Below are 13,700 nucleotides of genomic sequence, written 5' to 3'. Positions count from 1 at the left end.
TCATGGCACCTCGAATAGTATACAACAAATATCCACTAGCCTCCCTAAAGGAGCACTTGAGCAGTAGGATGTATGCAAAGGATGTACCTTGGGGAAGTATATAAAATCCAAATTTCATGATTGGGACAACAAAGCGCATGTAGTCCAAGAAAGGATCCACTTTGACGTCTGTGGACCTTTCTTTCTAGCCTCCACTCCCCGACAAAAATATTTTGTCCTTTTTATTGATGACTTCTCACATAAGTGTTGGATCTCTCCATGCGGAAGAAAGATGGGACATTCTCCAAGTTCATAGAATTCAAGGCACTGTTTGAGAAAGAAACCAACAAAAAGGTGAAGGCTCTCTGGGGTGGTTGAGAGAAATATCAATAGCATTTTGGGAGCAACAAGGGTGATGTTGCATGACCAAGCCCTACCATTTCATTTGTGAGTTGAGGCATGCAATACAACAGTTTGTTTGCAGAACTGAAGTTCTCATCAGATTCTTGGCATGATATTACACCGGAGGAGGCTTTCTCAGGAAGAAAGCCGGATGTGTCGCATTTCAAGATTTTTGGAGCCTTTGTTTACTGCCATGTCTCCAAAGAATCAAGGAAGAAGCTTTAATCAACAGCAAAATTGGAGGTATTTGTGGATTACACAAAAACTCCCCACAACTAACATGTGTACTTTCCATCACTCATAATGATAGTTATGTGAAGGGATGTAAATTTTGATGAGGAGAAATCTATGTGGTGCTCTCTTGAGAGGGAGTTTTATATGCCACCAAAAGATGAGATTTTAGCTCAAAAAGAGGAACCTCAAGAAGTTGTAGAGCAACCACAATCTGTGGAGCAGAGAGTGGAGACATTCACTAAAGCAAAACCTCCAGAGAAGGCATAAAAAGAACTAAGGAAGTTGATAGACTTGTGCAGGATGCGAGGGAGAATGTGGGATATCCTTCAAATTTGCGTAAGCAAAGGAGGTCACCCGAGAGGTACACTGGTGACATGGCGCTTATGACTGAGCTTATAGAGATTGAGCCATCCTATTTTGAGGAAGAAATAGAGAAACCTGTATGGGTTAATGCAATGGTGGAGGAATATGAATCCATTGCAAAGAACTGTGTTTCGGAAAAGTTCCCATGAACAACATATAAATCAATAGTGGGTTTGAGATGGGTCTTCAAGGTGAAGCAAGCAACAAATAGAAGAATATGGAAGTATAAGGCAAAATTTGTGGCTAAGGGGTACTCTCAAGTTGAGGGAATTGACTAGGAGGAGACATTTTCTCTTGTAGTAAGGTGCTCATCCATTAGATCAATTCTTCATCTCGCTACATAGATGGGGTGGGATATGCACCAGATGAGTGTATAAACAACATTTCTGAATGGGGTTATTAAGGAGGAGGTGTACATAGAGTAACAAAAAGGTTTTGAGACATTTGATCAAGAGTCTTATGTGTGCAAACTCAATTGAGCACTGTATGATCTCAAGCAAGCACCTCGTGCTTGGTACACCAAGATCAATAGTTATCTCATCGGTTTGGACTTCACCATAAGTGAACCAGATGTAAACCTCATCACATATGGATAGAAGGTAAATTTCTTATTATTGTCTTATATGTTGATAATTTTATTTTAACTAGTGATGAGATGTTGATCATATCTTGCAAGAAGGACCTTGCAAGGGAATTTTAAATGAAGGACATGGGTCTCTTGCACTACTTTCTCGGGTTGGAAGTATGACAAGGTGATTGGTAATTATTTGTCTTTCAAGGCAAGTATGAAAATGAGATACTACAGAGATTCTGCATGGAGAGTTGTAAACCCATGGAAACACCTCTAACAAACAACTAGAGGAAGGAGGATGCCACTTTAGGTGAAGTGGATGCTACCACTTATTGACAGCTAGTGGGTCCACTCATGTATCTTTTGAACACATCATCAGACATGTGATGTGCAGTCGACAAGATAAGACACGCTATGGTTAGGTCAACCAAACTATTTTGGAAGGCAACTAAGCATGTTTTACGGTACCTCACAAGCACTACCCAGTTTAGGCTATGGTATACACGAGCAGAGGGAGTGAAGTTGTGCAGCTTCACAGATGCAGGTTGGGCACGAAGTCCATTAGAACGAAAGAGTACATCAAGTGTAATTTTTAGTGTTGGGTTTGTAGTTGTTTCTTGGTACAACAAAAAGCAAATATCTGTGGTGCTCAGCTAGACAGAAGCATAATACATGGCTGCAAGTCAAGAAACATGTGAGGCGATATGGATGAGAAAGATACTTGCTGGACTATTTGGTCAGATGATGGATCCAATTGTGATAATTAGAGTTGCATCAATCTCTCTAAGAATATTATATTTCATGATCAATCCAAGCATATAGATATCCAATATCACCATTTACGAGATTGTGCCTAGAGGCAGATGATGTTGCCACACTCCATTCCGATAGAGGAGTAAGATGTTAACATTTTGAAAAAATCTTTGTCAAGAGGGAAGTTCGAATTCCTTAGCTGCAGGATAGGGGTGGTTGATAATCTCTTTCTTGCAGAAATTCTCAATTTTATTTTTCCTTGATTAAATTAAGAAAAAATGAATTTCCACATCAACAGACAGCTGGGATGCAGTTAACTTGTGTGACATGGCATGTGTCACCTAGTTTACACAGTAAATTAGAGTTGGAGGAGTTATAGTTCAGTTAAGCATGTATGATTTTTAATTTGTAGCAGTCAAAGTCAGTTATCTCAAGTTATTTTCAGTTAAACTAGTTCCAACTGGTTGAGGAACTAGTGGAAGGCCAATTGTGTAGTGGGACTTCTTTCAAACTCAGTGATCATCCAGTTAACTAATCAATCAACCCAAAATAGCTAATTCATGGAGAATTAGAGTTCCCAGATGTGGTGGAGATTCCAAGGCAGTGTAACATCAATTGTAGACTAGCCTTGAGTGTGCAGGTGTTACATACAGTTAGATGATCAACCTTGGGAATTTCGCAATCCAATTTGTAAAAATTCCTAAATAATAGGGGCCTAATTTCTCAAGGAATTGTGCAAGGAAATATCTGCTCAAGCAGAGGTAGAAATTTACTAAGTCTGGCTTAGAGCTTCTCAGTGAGCAGAGAGACAGGTTATTCACTTGTAGGTTGTGCTCAGTTGAGAAAATAAATTGCAATACATTTCTATTGATCATATGAGTGCAAACAGACATTGGGGTTTTTAGCATATTGTTTTCCTTAGGAAAAATTTTGTGTGCATGTGTGTTATTTCTTATTGCATGTATGAAATTTTGGTTCTAAACTGTGAATTAACTTCCAGAGAGAAGTAGAGTAGGCTAGTGTCTTATGATTTTGATTAAAAATTCATGAGTAGTTGCAACTCTACACCATAATTTCTAAGAGGATGGTGGAGGCAAATTACAGAATATTCGTTAGTAGACAATATGCCTACTTCAAAATATCTATGAAAACTTTTCCAAAAAGAAGATGTTGAGGATAAAAGATTGGATTTTCGAAGAATTAGTCACAAAATTCACAAGGGTGGTAATTTTGGTTGCAGGTGTGGAGGTAGATGGATTAAATGTAATTTTGGATGCATGTGTGTAGGTAGACAAGTCACAGTTACTCCTTTTATTTTTGTCGATGATGTGTTACTATTTGGTAGATTGACCTCTTTTGATCAGTCTTTGGACTCCTTATGAATAATATTAAATCTCATATGATTTATTCTTACCCAGATGATGCTTTGCTACTGGAGATTTATCATATTTTTGGTGTTATCTCCACTGCATTGGATGCAGATTTTAAATATCTTAGATTTATGCTCCAACCTAATTGTTATGGAATTAAGGATTGGTGCTGAATTATAGAGAAAATTCACTATATACTTTTATCATGGGCACACAAGAGGCTCTCCCTACGATGCAAGTTGACTCTAGTTCGAGCAGTCCTTTAGAGCATCTCTGTATATGGACTTCATATTTTCGCTCTGCTTAAGAATATCAGTAAATGTATCTTTCCGGCTTCATCTTGGCATGGGACAATTTGTGTCGTAAAGGATAGAGTGGGCCTAGTTGTTGTTTACTCTATATGGAGGTGATGGATGACCAACATCATCTATTTCTTTGATTCTCCTTAGTAAAATCAATTTGGAATGGTGTATTTAATATGTTCCATTTACAGGCAGATTAGAACTACTCTTTTGTGGTTTATTGTATTTGGCACTAGATTATTTAATATAAAACATTTGGACCACTTCCAATATACATTGGGGGTTCGACCCAAAGAATGCATTACTATCCCAAGCTCCTTTGTTGTGATACATCCACCTCTGTCCTTGTCAAAAAAGCTAAAGGCCTCCCTGAACTTAGACATAACCTCCATCCCATATTCCTTTAGTAGATAAAATCTTTCTCTCATTTTCTCACCATGCCAATCTACCCTCCATCCCATATTCTCACATGAGCCTTGTGTAAACCACCATTTCATTCAAGGATGGGGATTTTGATGCCTACTCTAACCATATTTGTTAGATACTTTCCCCCTTTTCTTGCTTATGGTTTCTTGAGTTGGCCCCCTATAAATATTCCCTACTCTCCTTAAATTATTTGAATGGTATCCTTTGGCTACTAACCCCATTTTACCAGAGATCCTTGACATGTCCCTTGAAATTTTGATTTGGCCCCATGAACTATTTTATGCCAGTGAATCGAAAGCTTTAGATTTTTTTTCCACATATTCAGTCATGACCAAACACTATACCACTAGTTCTAAGAATCTTGTGGTTACTATCACCACAATAAATGTATATTTTATTTTAGAGGAGATAAGAATTGTATATTTCCCTTTGGGACACTCCAAAAATATTTTGATGCACACTATTTGTCTAACACTCTAGTATATGTTATGACCTTAATTCCCATCCCATGTTCATCCATGTGGATGCACTTTATGATGTTCTAGGACAACCTAATGTCCTTGGCAACTCCCTCTCAACTTCCTTGTCATGTTTTCTAGGACTTGCATATCCAACAAGAGATTTGGGAGGTGAATGACATCAAGGTAGAAAATCAAGGGGTTTTCAAGTCATTTATTTAGAGTTCCCACTAGCATAGTCCCACCATATTATTCACCCAATCCCTAAATTGGGGTTTAGTGCTATTTCAATTAATTATTAGATGATCATGGTGGGCGATAATTCCAGGTTAAATGTTATGAATCTTCATAGGATATTATTGGAGATACTTTAGGAGAAACCTCTTTGGCTAAAGGGTCAAGGAAGGATTTTGACTTCAATATCAAACCATCGACCATATCCTCAACATTTGTCCCATCAACCATATCCTCAACATATCGAACCAACAATCAAGAAGACAATTGAGGTGAAGCATGGGAATCCTCTCTCGCCCACGTTGTTAAGGATATATATCAATATATGAATGCCTATACACTCCACCAATTGTGCATCAATAAAAACAAAATTGCCCAATTGTCCACCAAGATGGATACATATTGTCTCAACATTGTGCCTCTGATTGCCAAAATTGTAAAATTGGGATTTTCCATGTCAAAATTTGAATTCAAGACTAACCATGCATTGGAAGGCCATTAACACAATATTAGGACATAAAAATTGAATAATTGACACAATACCAAATATAATACATACATTGAGTTTTGTCTCACCAGGTATCTAGATGCTAATTGAGCAAGTTCACACAAAGAGAGAAAGGCAATGTCATGATACATTGTTCAATTTGTAATCAAGAGCATTAGCTTGGATAAGGGAGAAGTAACATTTAGTTTCATTCTCATATACAAAGGAAAAATTATGAATCAATGTCAAATGCTTTTTGTGAACAATGTTGTTGTAAAGGGTGTTAGAAAGCTTGCATTGTAGGGAAGGCCCTCACACGATACTAGATTGTGTTAACCAAAGCATGTTAACCATGTCCAATGATCTCAAATTTCATGAGCATGTTCAATGAGTGACCATAAATGAGGGGTGTCAGAGTGGCTAATAATCATAGCTTATAGTGGATGATTGTCATCATACATAACATCTGTGGTCCAAGTCATTTGTTCGGTACCCAATATTGGTGAATCATTGTATTACATCATGGTAGCATATCTTGCCTTTTTTAAAGCAAAAATATATTGAAAATAAATTAAGTTATGTCTCATGCAAATATTCAATATTGTTGTGTTGTGAGTGGTTTGCATATTATATGTATCATATATCTATAATCACTTATTTCAAGCCTACCTTAAGAAATAAACGAAGAGGTGCAGGGCCTTTTCATAATAAGGACTCCCACCAACTCCTCTCCTTGTAGCAATCTTTCAAACGTTAGCCCATAAATCAAACACATACCCTTGTTTCTCTAGTTTGGAAACCCTTGGATGGATATGACAGTGAACTCCTCCAACCCACTTCTTTAACCATCTATTGAATGCCTTTGATTGGTACATGTAAATGATCTTGATTGATTCCTAGAGAGGTGTGAAATCTAATTTTGCATTGACATAATACAAACACCAAAACTTAACCCGTGGTAGCCAAAATTTCAGCCTTACAACTCTCTCATCCAATATTAAATACTTCACTAATTAGTCAAGGGGTAATTTCCTTAACAATATATTAAATATTAGAAGCATTCATATTAAATGAAAAAATAAGAATATTATTTAATATTAAGTTATAATGTAGGTAGCTGCCAAGTTGACATATGAGACCCCCTTGTTTCTGAGACAAGGGATGCCCTCCATTCAATGTTTTAACTATTTAATCTATGGATGTGTACATACCTTAATTTCCATTGGATCGAATCCTGTGACCTTTAAAGAGGAAACACTTTAACGCAAGTCAAACATGTAAATACAAACTTAATTTGTATATGTATCAAAGTTACTTTGAGAGTTGCATGGAATGCTTAATTTTGTATAGAATCAAGGGAAAACTTGAAGAGTTGATCACAACAAACATGTATGGTCAATTATGATTATCATAGGTATAATAGTTTGGTTTTCCCAATCCGAAACTTGCACACTTTCTTACTATTGTTAAAGGCATGTCATGAAAGTTTACTGGTGTAACATCATGTACATTTACTTGTGTCTATTAAAGGCATGTTAGTTCAATGACAAAACCAATGGTTTTTCAACTTGGTTAGCTTAGTGAGCTATGTGTTAATCATCTCAATGAACAACATATAAGGTCAATTAGCTTAGGCATTGACATGCACATTCCATTGTCACTATTAGTGACATGTTAGGTTGGATATTAATATGTATTTTTGATTAACATTATCTAGGAGATTAACCAAATCAACATGCATGTTTGACTACAATTGTGGGAGATATGTTAGATAGGTCAACCCCATCAACAACATTTATGTTCAATTGCACATGTTAGAGGCATGACACAATGGTCAATTGATTAGTAACATGTACATTTTGGTTATCACTATTAAAGTTGTGTTAGGTTGGTTAACTTGTTCAACGACTTGTATGTTTGGTTACAATTATTAAAGCCTCACTTGATTGTTTAATGCAGTAAATGGAGTGTAAGTCTAGTTACCATTATCGAAGGCATGTTTTGTTGGTTAAATTAGTTAACATCATACATTCAAACATGATCGTTAGAGTCGTCCAAGGCTATTAAACCCATTTAAAGTAGTGCATAACATCGATGGGGGCTTGCTTATTGCATTGTGTGTGAGTATAGTGTGTTATTTTTTTTTGTAAGCTGAAGATTTTTCATTAATAAAAAAGAATGTACAAGGGCGTCAAAATGCATGGCTTATAATTATTTATATACTAAATGTAATATGCCTTTCATTAAGAAGAGGAAACAGACTTTGGGGAATAGGGGAAATGGTGTTGTCTAGGGGAAATGTCAATCTCATCTATCTCATCTTCACTCTCCCTTCCCTATCATTAGCATCCCTCTCCTTTTTTTATTTATCCACCAACACCAATAATAGAATTTTTGTTAAGAAGTAGCATTGGATGACTCAGGACGAGGGTTAGAGCTCATATGTTTATCTTGGGTTTCTCCTTGGGGTTTCTGAGCTTATGTATCTTGCTTTAAATTCTTCTTAAACGTCCCAACAGTATCCTTTCCCATCTCTTGTTCATGAAACTTCAGCTTGCGAGCACAATATTCATCCTAAATTTCCTTTGAAGATTCATGTAGCCATTTTGTGCCGAGGCCTATTCTTGGGGGGAGATTGGGATGATCTACATTTGTCAACAAACCTTTTTATTGTTGTCCCATGCCGCCCCAAACGTTATAGCCCGTGTTTGTAGCCAAGATATACCCTATTCCATATGTAAACTATTTATCAGATTGATAAAAGGAGAAGACTGAGCTCTTCCATGAGATTTTATTTGAAGATGAGAATGACAGTGAAATGTTCATTTTTAATTGTACACCTAAACAAGCTTAGAGACCCTTCCACTTCACTGGCTTACTCAAACCATGGCAGAATGTGACATTTTGAAGCGTGTCACTCTAGTCCCTTTGACAAGGAGTGACATGACACCTTTTGTGAAAGAGCAACAAGAGACTGTAGCCTCTTGCCCCTTTGAAAGTGGTGAAACTTTTTAGAAAAAGGGTAAATGTCTAAAAACATCATGGAAAATGGTTTCCAAAAATTTAAGAATGATTCCATTTTATTGAATCACTACTACAAGAGACTATCACCTCTTCCACCTTTGAAAAAGGTGAAACTGTCTAGAAAAAAAAATATATATGAAAACATTGTGAAAAAAAGTTTCCAAAGCATTTAAAAATGATTTCGTTCCATTGAATCACTACTTCATGAATTCATCTTAAAATTTCATTTTATTTATTAAATTTATCATAATCAAAATTCCCCATGGAAGACATTGAGAGGCATTAGAAGATATATTTTTTTTTCTCATAAGAGCTTGTTCAAACATACTGTGGCAATTTAATAACTTTATTTAAGACATCTTGTCTCCCGCGTACCAGTCACCAAATAAAATTTCGAGGTGGGCGATGCCTTTTTTGTTCAAACCCTCAAGGAGCACCCTCGAGGAGATTTCAAGAATGGAAGAAGAACAATGGGCGACGCAATTTTGTTCATACACTGGATTTTTGAATTTTGGAGAAGGTTTCAGCAATTTTGTTCAAACCATGAATTTTTGAATTCTTGAGGAGGTTTCAGCAATGGAGACCAACGTTTTGCTACGAGTATCATATTTTTCCCTTCTAGTTTCACATAGGCAAAGGATTGTTGGGGTTTTGTGCAGGGAACGAGACACCTAACTGGAACTTGTGCGGCTCCTTGATTTCGCTATGGAACCCCAGACCCACATAAGGCTCAAACAGGGCTTTTCCTTTCCACCGTCACCCAGAAAATGCCCCTCTCTCTATAGGTTGTCGCCTTGTCCTCCAAGGCAGTGAAAGAGGTTGATAGACCTATTCCAAAAATTTTGGACTCGAGTAACTGATGAAAAAGCTTCGGTTGTTTGACATCCCCTTCGAAATCATACATTTTTCCTAGCACAGGTAACAAAAACCCCTCTGAGGCTGTTGCAGCAAAGGCCGTTGATAAATCTGGGGAAGAGGGAAAAAAAATTCATGGAGCCCGTCGGCTCGCCAAGCCTTGGGAAAAAACTTTCGACTGTATCCATTTCTTGCAGCAGTAAGTCTCTATCCGAGTCCAGTTCTATTATCGAATTTCTGTCTTTGGAAGATTTGATGGTTATTGAAACCAGAGTAAATTAAAGGAAAGGAAAAACCATAATAAATTAAATTCATTTTGAATCCATCAAATAAAATAGACTTCTTTGACTAAGACTAATTCTATCCTAGCTTTAACGGATGGAATGCAAATTTGGCAGCTATGAAAAATAATTTGCAGCGTGCACAGAGCATGGATACTAGAAATTACTAGTTAGAGTATATAAAGGTTTTTTAAACCCAAGATGTAAAAAACATATAAAAAGTGATGGCTCTAGGCTAAACCCACGTTTGTGTCCTAATTGCCTCAATGAGTTTATATGAGAAGAAATGTTGAGATGCATTTGGCTTAGACACCAATAATAGTCATACCTATTTAAATGAGATTTTAGAACATTGTGTTTCAGATTTCAAGATCCTTGAAATGATCTTTATTTTTCATGAACCCCCTTTCCTTTTGATACTAGAATCTCAGAGATGCACAAAGGTTGATCCTTTACCTTCAATAAGCATCTACCCAATGGAAAACCATGAAAACTATTTTTCAAACCCTCTTGATTGATGTCCAAGGGCCGAGGATACTTCACCTTTTGTAGCCTTTTATACTTCTTTGTGAGACAGACAAAGCCCTAATACAAGGCCGAAGGCATGCCAATGAGCTCAAGAATAATATTATATATATGAGCTTAGATGCTAGGAACTTTATAGCTTCAGATATGATTTTATATAAACCTGCAACAGAGAAGGAATTCCGAGGGAGACACTATCGCCAAACCAAATTCAATTTAATCGACTTTAGTGGATTGAAATAGAGAGGAATTATTGAGGATACTGGAGCTCTTTCATATGTTTAAAATCACTCTTATCTATTTATCTGTGGGGTTCACAGGAACAAGCAGATGACTAGAGAAAGCAGAGTTCAACAGAGAGCATTGACTCTCTCTTCCCAAAGGAGGCAAGTATAAGAAACCTGCTGCATTTGGATATCTTAAATTTGATTTCTCCCCTATTGAGCAGAGAATTAAAAATAAATTTTATTTACTAGGCAGGAGATTGATGTCATAACAGCGAACACAGAGGACTCGGGAACTCTAAACTTAAATATTGTTGGACGGAATGATTTATCTTCCTCATGGGTATTAGAAAATCCCTCCGAAGTAAACCAAAGGGATATTACTAAATCAAAGGTACGATTGGTGAAGATTTTGGTTATTTTCTCTATTGAACATGTAAGGAAACCTGTGTGATGATGATCTATGTAGTTGAGTAGGGTTGTATTAAGCAGGAAGTGAAAACTGACATTGGCAGGGGTGCTTCTCTATTTCTAACGGTGTACATCAAGCAGAGGCAAACGACTTCTAGAGACAGCTCAGAAAAGTTACATTCGCAACAAGATGGTGTGATCTTCAATGAAGAAGGAAAGGAAAATCCTGAGGGGGGTAAAATGAATGACGAGGTGCAGAAAAAAACTTCCAATGACGAAGAACTTCTTACAACGTTTCAAGAGGATGACATAGGAAGTGAACATCGAGACATCAAAGAGAATGCTCTTGATGGTATGTTTTGATTTTCCCTGATTAACTGATCTATGATGTTGGTAGCCTACTGTAAGGTAATGTCTAGTCAAAATCACAGGACAATGGTTGTTGTAATGCAGACCATTTGCAGCTTGAAGAATGTCCAACAAAAGTTTTGCGGAGGGTGAAATTCTTTGCTGCACTAGATCGCTACTTTTTGTTCTCATGGAAAAGGGAATTGTTATATTATTTTCCAAAATCCTTTTTGAATGTTACTTCTCCAATAGAAAAGTTTTATATTTCTTATATTTTAGCATAGTATACTTTAATTTATAATAGTTTAATGCTTACAACAATTGAGACAAAAGAGGAGGGAGAAAAGGTCAACAGATCTGATTCAACAAGATGAAGAAAAACGAGTTGAGCTTGAAAACGCAACAATTAAACGTTCCAAGGAGGTAGATTTTGTTGTCCTGGGAAAATACAACATTTGGAGGCAGGAGAATGAGAACGAGAATTCTGACTCCACTGTTAGATTGATGCGAGACCAACTGATCATGGCTAGGGTGTATTCAAGCATTTCCCAGGCTAGGAATAATCTTGATTTATACCATGAATTGATGTTTCGTATTAAAGAATGTCAGCGTACATTGGGTGAGGCTAATGCAGATTCTGATCTACCTCAAAGGTAATAGTTTTTGCATTGGCTACTTCTAAATCAAGAGTAGTAAGTGCTTCCATTTGCATTTGGTGTTCATATCCTTTGTTTCTTTTAAAGTTGTAGTCTGTGTGTTAATATTTTTTCTTTTCATTCTAATTTTCATGGCTGATAATTGATATGAATGTTTCAGTGCACCTGAGAAGATCAAGGCTATGGGTCATGTCCTATCCAAGGCTAGAGAACAATTTAATGACTGTGGGACAGTAACAAAGAAGTTGCGAGCCATGCTTTAGTCTGCAGATGAGCAAGTAAGGACCTTGAAAAACCAAAGTACATTTTTAAGTCAACTGGTAGTAAGGACTATTCCTAAGGGCCTGTATTGTCTGTCCATGCGATTGACACTTGCTTGCCCTTGAAAAGCGAAATTTCCTAAAAAGGACAAGTTGGAGGATCCAACTCTTTATCACTATGCATTATTTTCTGACAATGTATTGGCTGCATCTGTGGTTGTGAATTCAACTGTCATGAATGCTAAGGTGAAGTGTTATTAATTTAAAATACTCTAAAGTTTGGAAGTCCAATAGTTTTGCTGCATTTTACATTTAATATTTGGATCTCATTGTAGGTGATTTACTTGTGTTTGCAGGATTCTCAAAAACATGTATTTCATCTCGTCACTGACAAGTTAAATTTTGGGGCCACAAAAATGTGGTTTTTACTTAATCCCCCCAGGAAAGCTATGATACATGTAGAAAATGTTGATGATTTTAAATGGCTCAATTCCTCCTATTACCCTGTGCTTTGCCAACTTGAATCCGCAGCTATGAAAGAGTATTATTTCAAGGCAGATCACTCGATTACACTCTCGTCACGTTCCTCCAATTTGAAATATATAAATCTAAAATATTTATCCATGCTAAATCATCTTCGTTTCTATCTTCCACAAGTTTATCCCAAACTGGAGAAGATCCTTTTCTGGGATGATGATATTGTGGTTCGGAAATATTTGACGCCCTTGTGGTCAGTAGATCTTCATGGAAAGGTTAATGGTTCAGTGGAAACTTGTGGAGAAAGCTTTTGCTGATTTGACAAATACCTTAATTTTTCCAATCCACACATAGCGAGGCACTTTGATCCTAATCCTTGTGGTTCGGCATATGGGATGAATGTATTTGATCTCAAAGAATGGAAGAAAGAAGATATAACTGGAATATATCAAAAGTGGCGGAACATGGTAAGTGTGTAGTGTGGTTTATTTATGTTAATTCCTGTGATGCTTACTTTAAAGTATTTGAAGTAAATCTGAAGTAATTAGCTAGAAAACTTAATGGGTTTTTCTTTGTTCGATTTCTAATTTTTTCTTTTATTGTATGTCAGTGTGAGGATAGAGTGTTGTGGAAGCTTGGAACACTACCCCCTGGATTTTCGCATTGGCTGCTTCTAAACCAAGAATAGTAAGTGCTTCCATTTTTATTTGGTGTTCATATCATTTGTTTCTTTTAAAGTTGCAGTGTGTGTGTCAATCTTTCTTCTTTTCATTCTCTTTGTCATGACCGATAATTGATATGAATGTTATGGGCTCTGACATGGCCGCAGGGCAGGTGGTGCGCACGCATCCCTGCACCTGCATAGAGACAGAACAAATATTAAACTCAGTAAGTCGGGCACCCGGGATAGCTGTTACCCTACCATTTTGACCTGTCAACATCCGTTTACTGTGCGCATGGTCAACTATCTTCCTGGCGGTTTTGGTGGCATTTTTGTTAATGAAAGAGATGGATATCAAAGAGGAGGCCCTTGGTTATTCCCAGGATCCGTTTGCGGTAC

The 13,700-nt window shown here is 36.9% G+C and overlaps 1 pseudogene; it reads left to right on the top strand.

Annotated features, from left to right (window-relative positions):
* The first annotated feature begins 4,853 nt into the window (after positions 1-4,853).
* On the top strand, positions 4,854-13,328 carry LOC149212983 (polygalacturonate 4-alpha-galacturonosyltransferase-like; annotated as a pseudogene).
* Positions 13,329-13,700: the final 372 nt, after the last annotated feature.

The sequence above is a fragment of the Pinus tabuliformis genome, chromosome 1_1, assembly GCF_031772625.1.
Source record: "Pinus tabuliformis cultivar Carrire ecotype Pingquan chromosome 1_1, CPIR1, whole genome shotgun sequence".
Classification (NCBI taxonomy): domain Eukaryota; kingdom Viridiplantae; phylum Streptophyta; class Pinopsida; order Pinales; family Pinaceae; genus Pinus; species Pinus tabuliformis.
The sequence above is the reverse complement of the archived record's forward strand: the minus strand, read 5'-3'. Positions and strand labels throughout refer to the sequence as shown.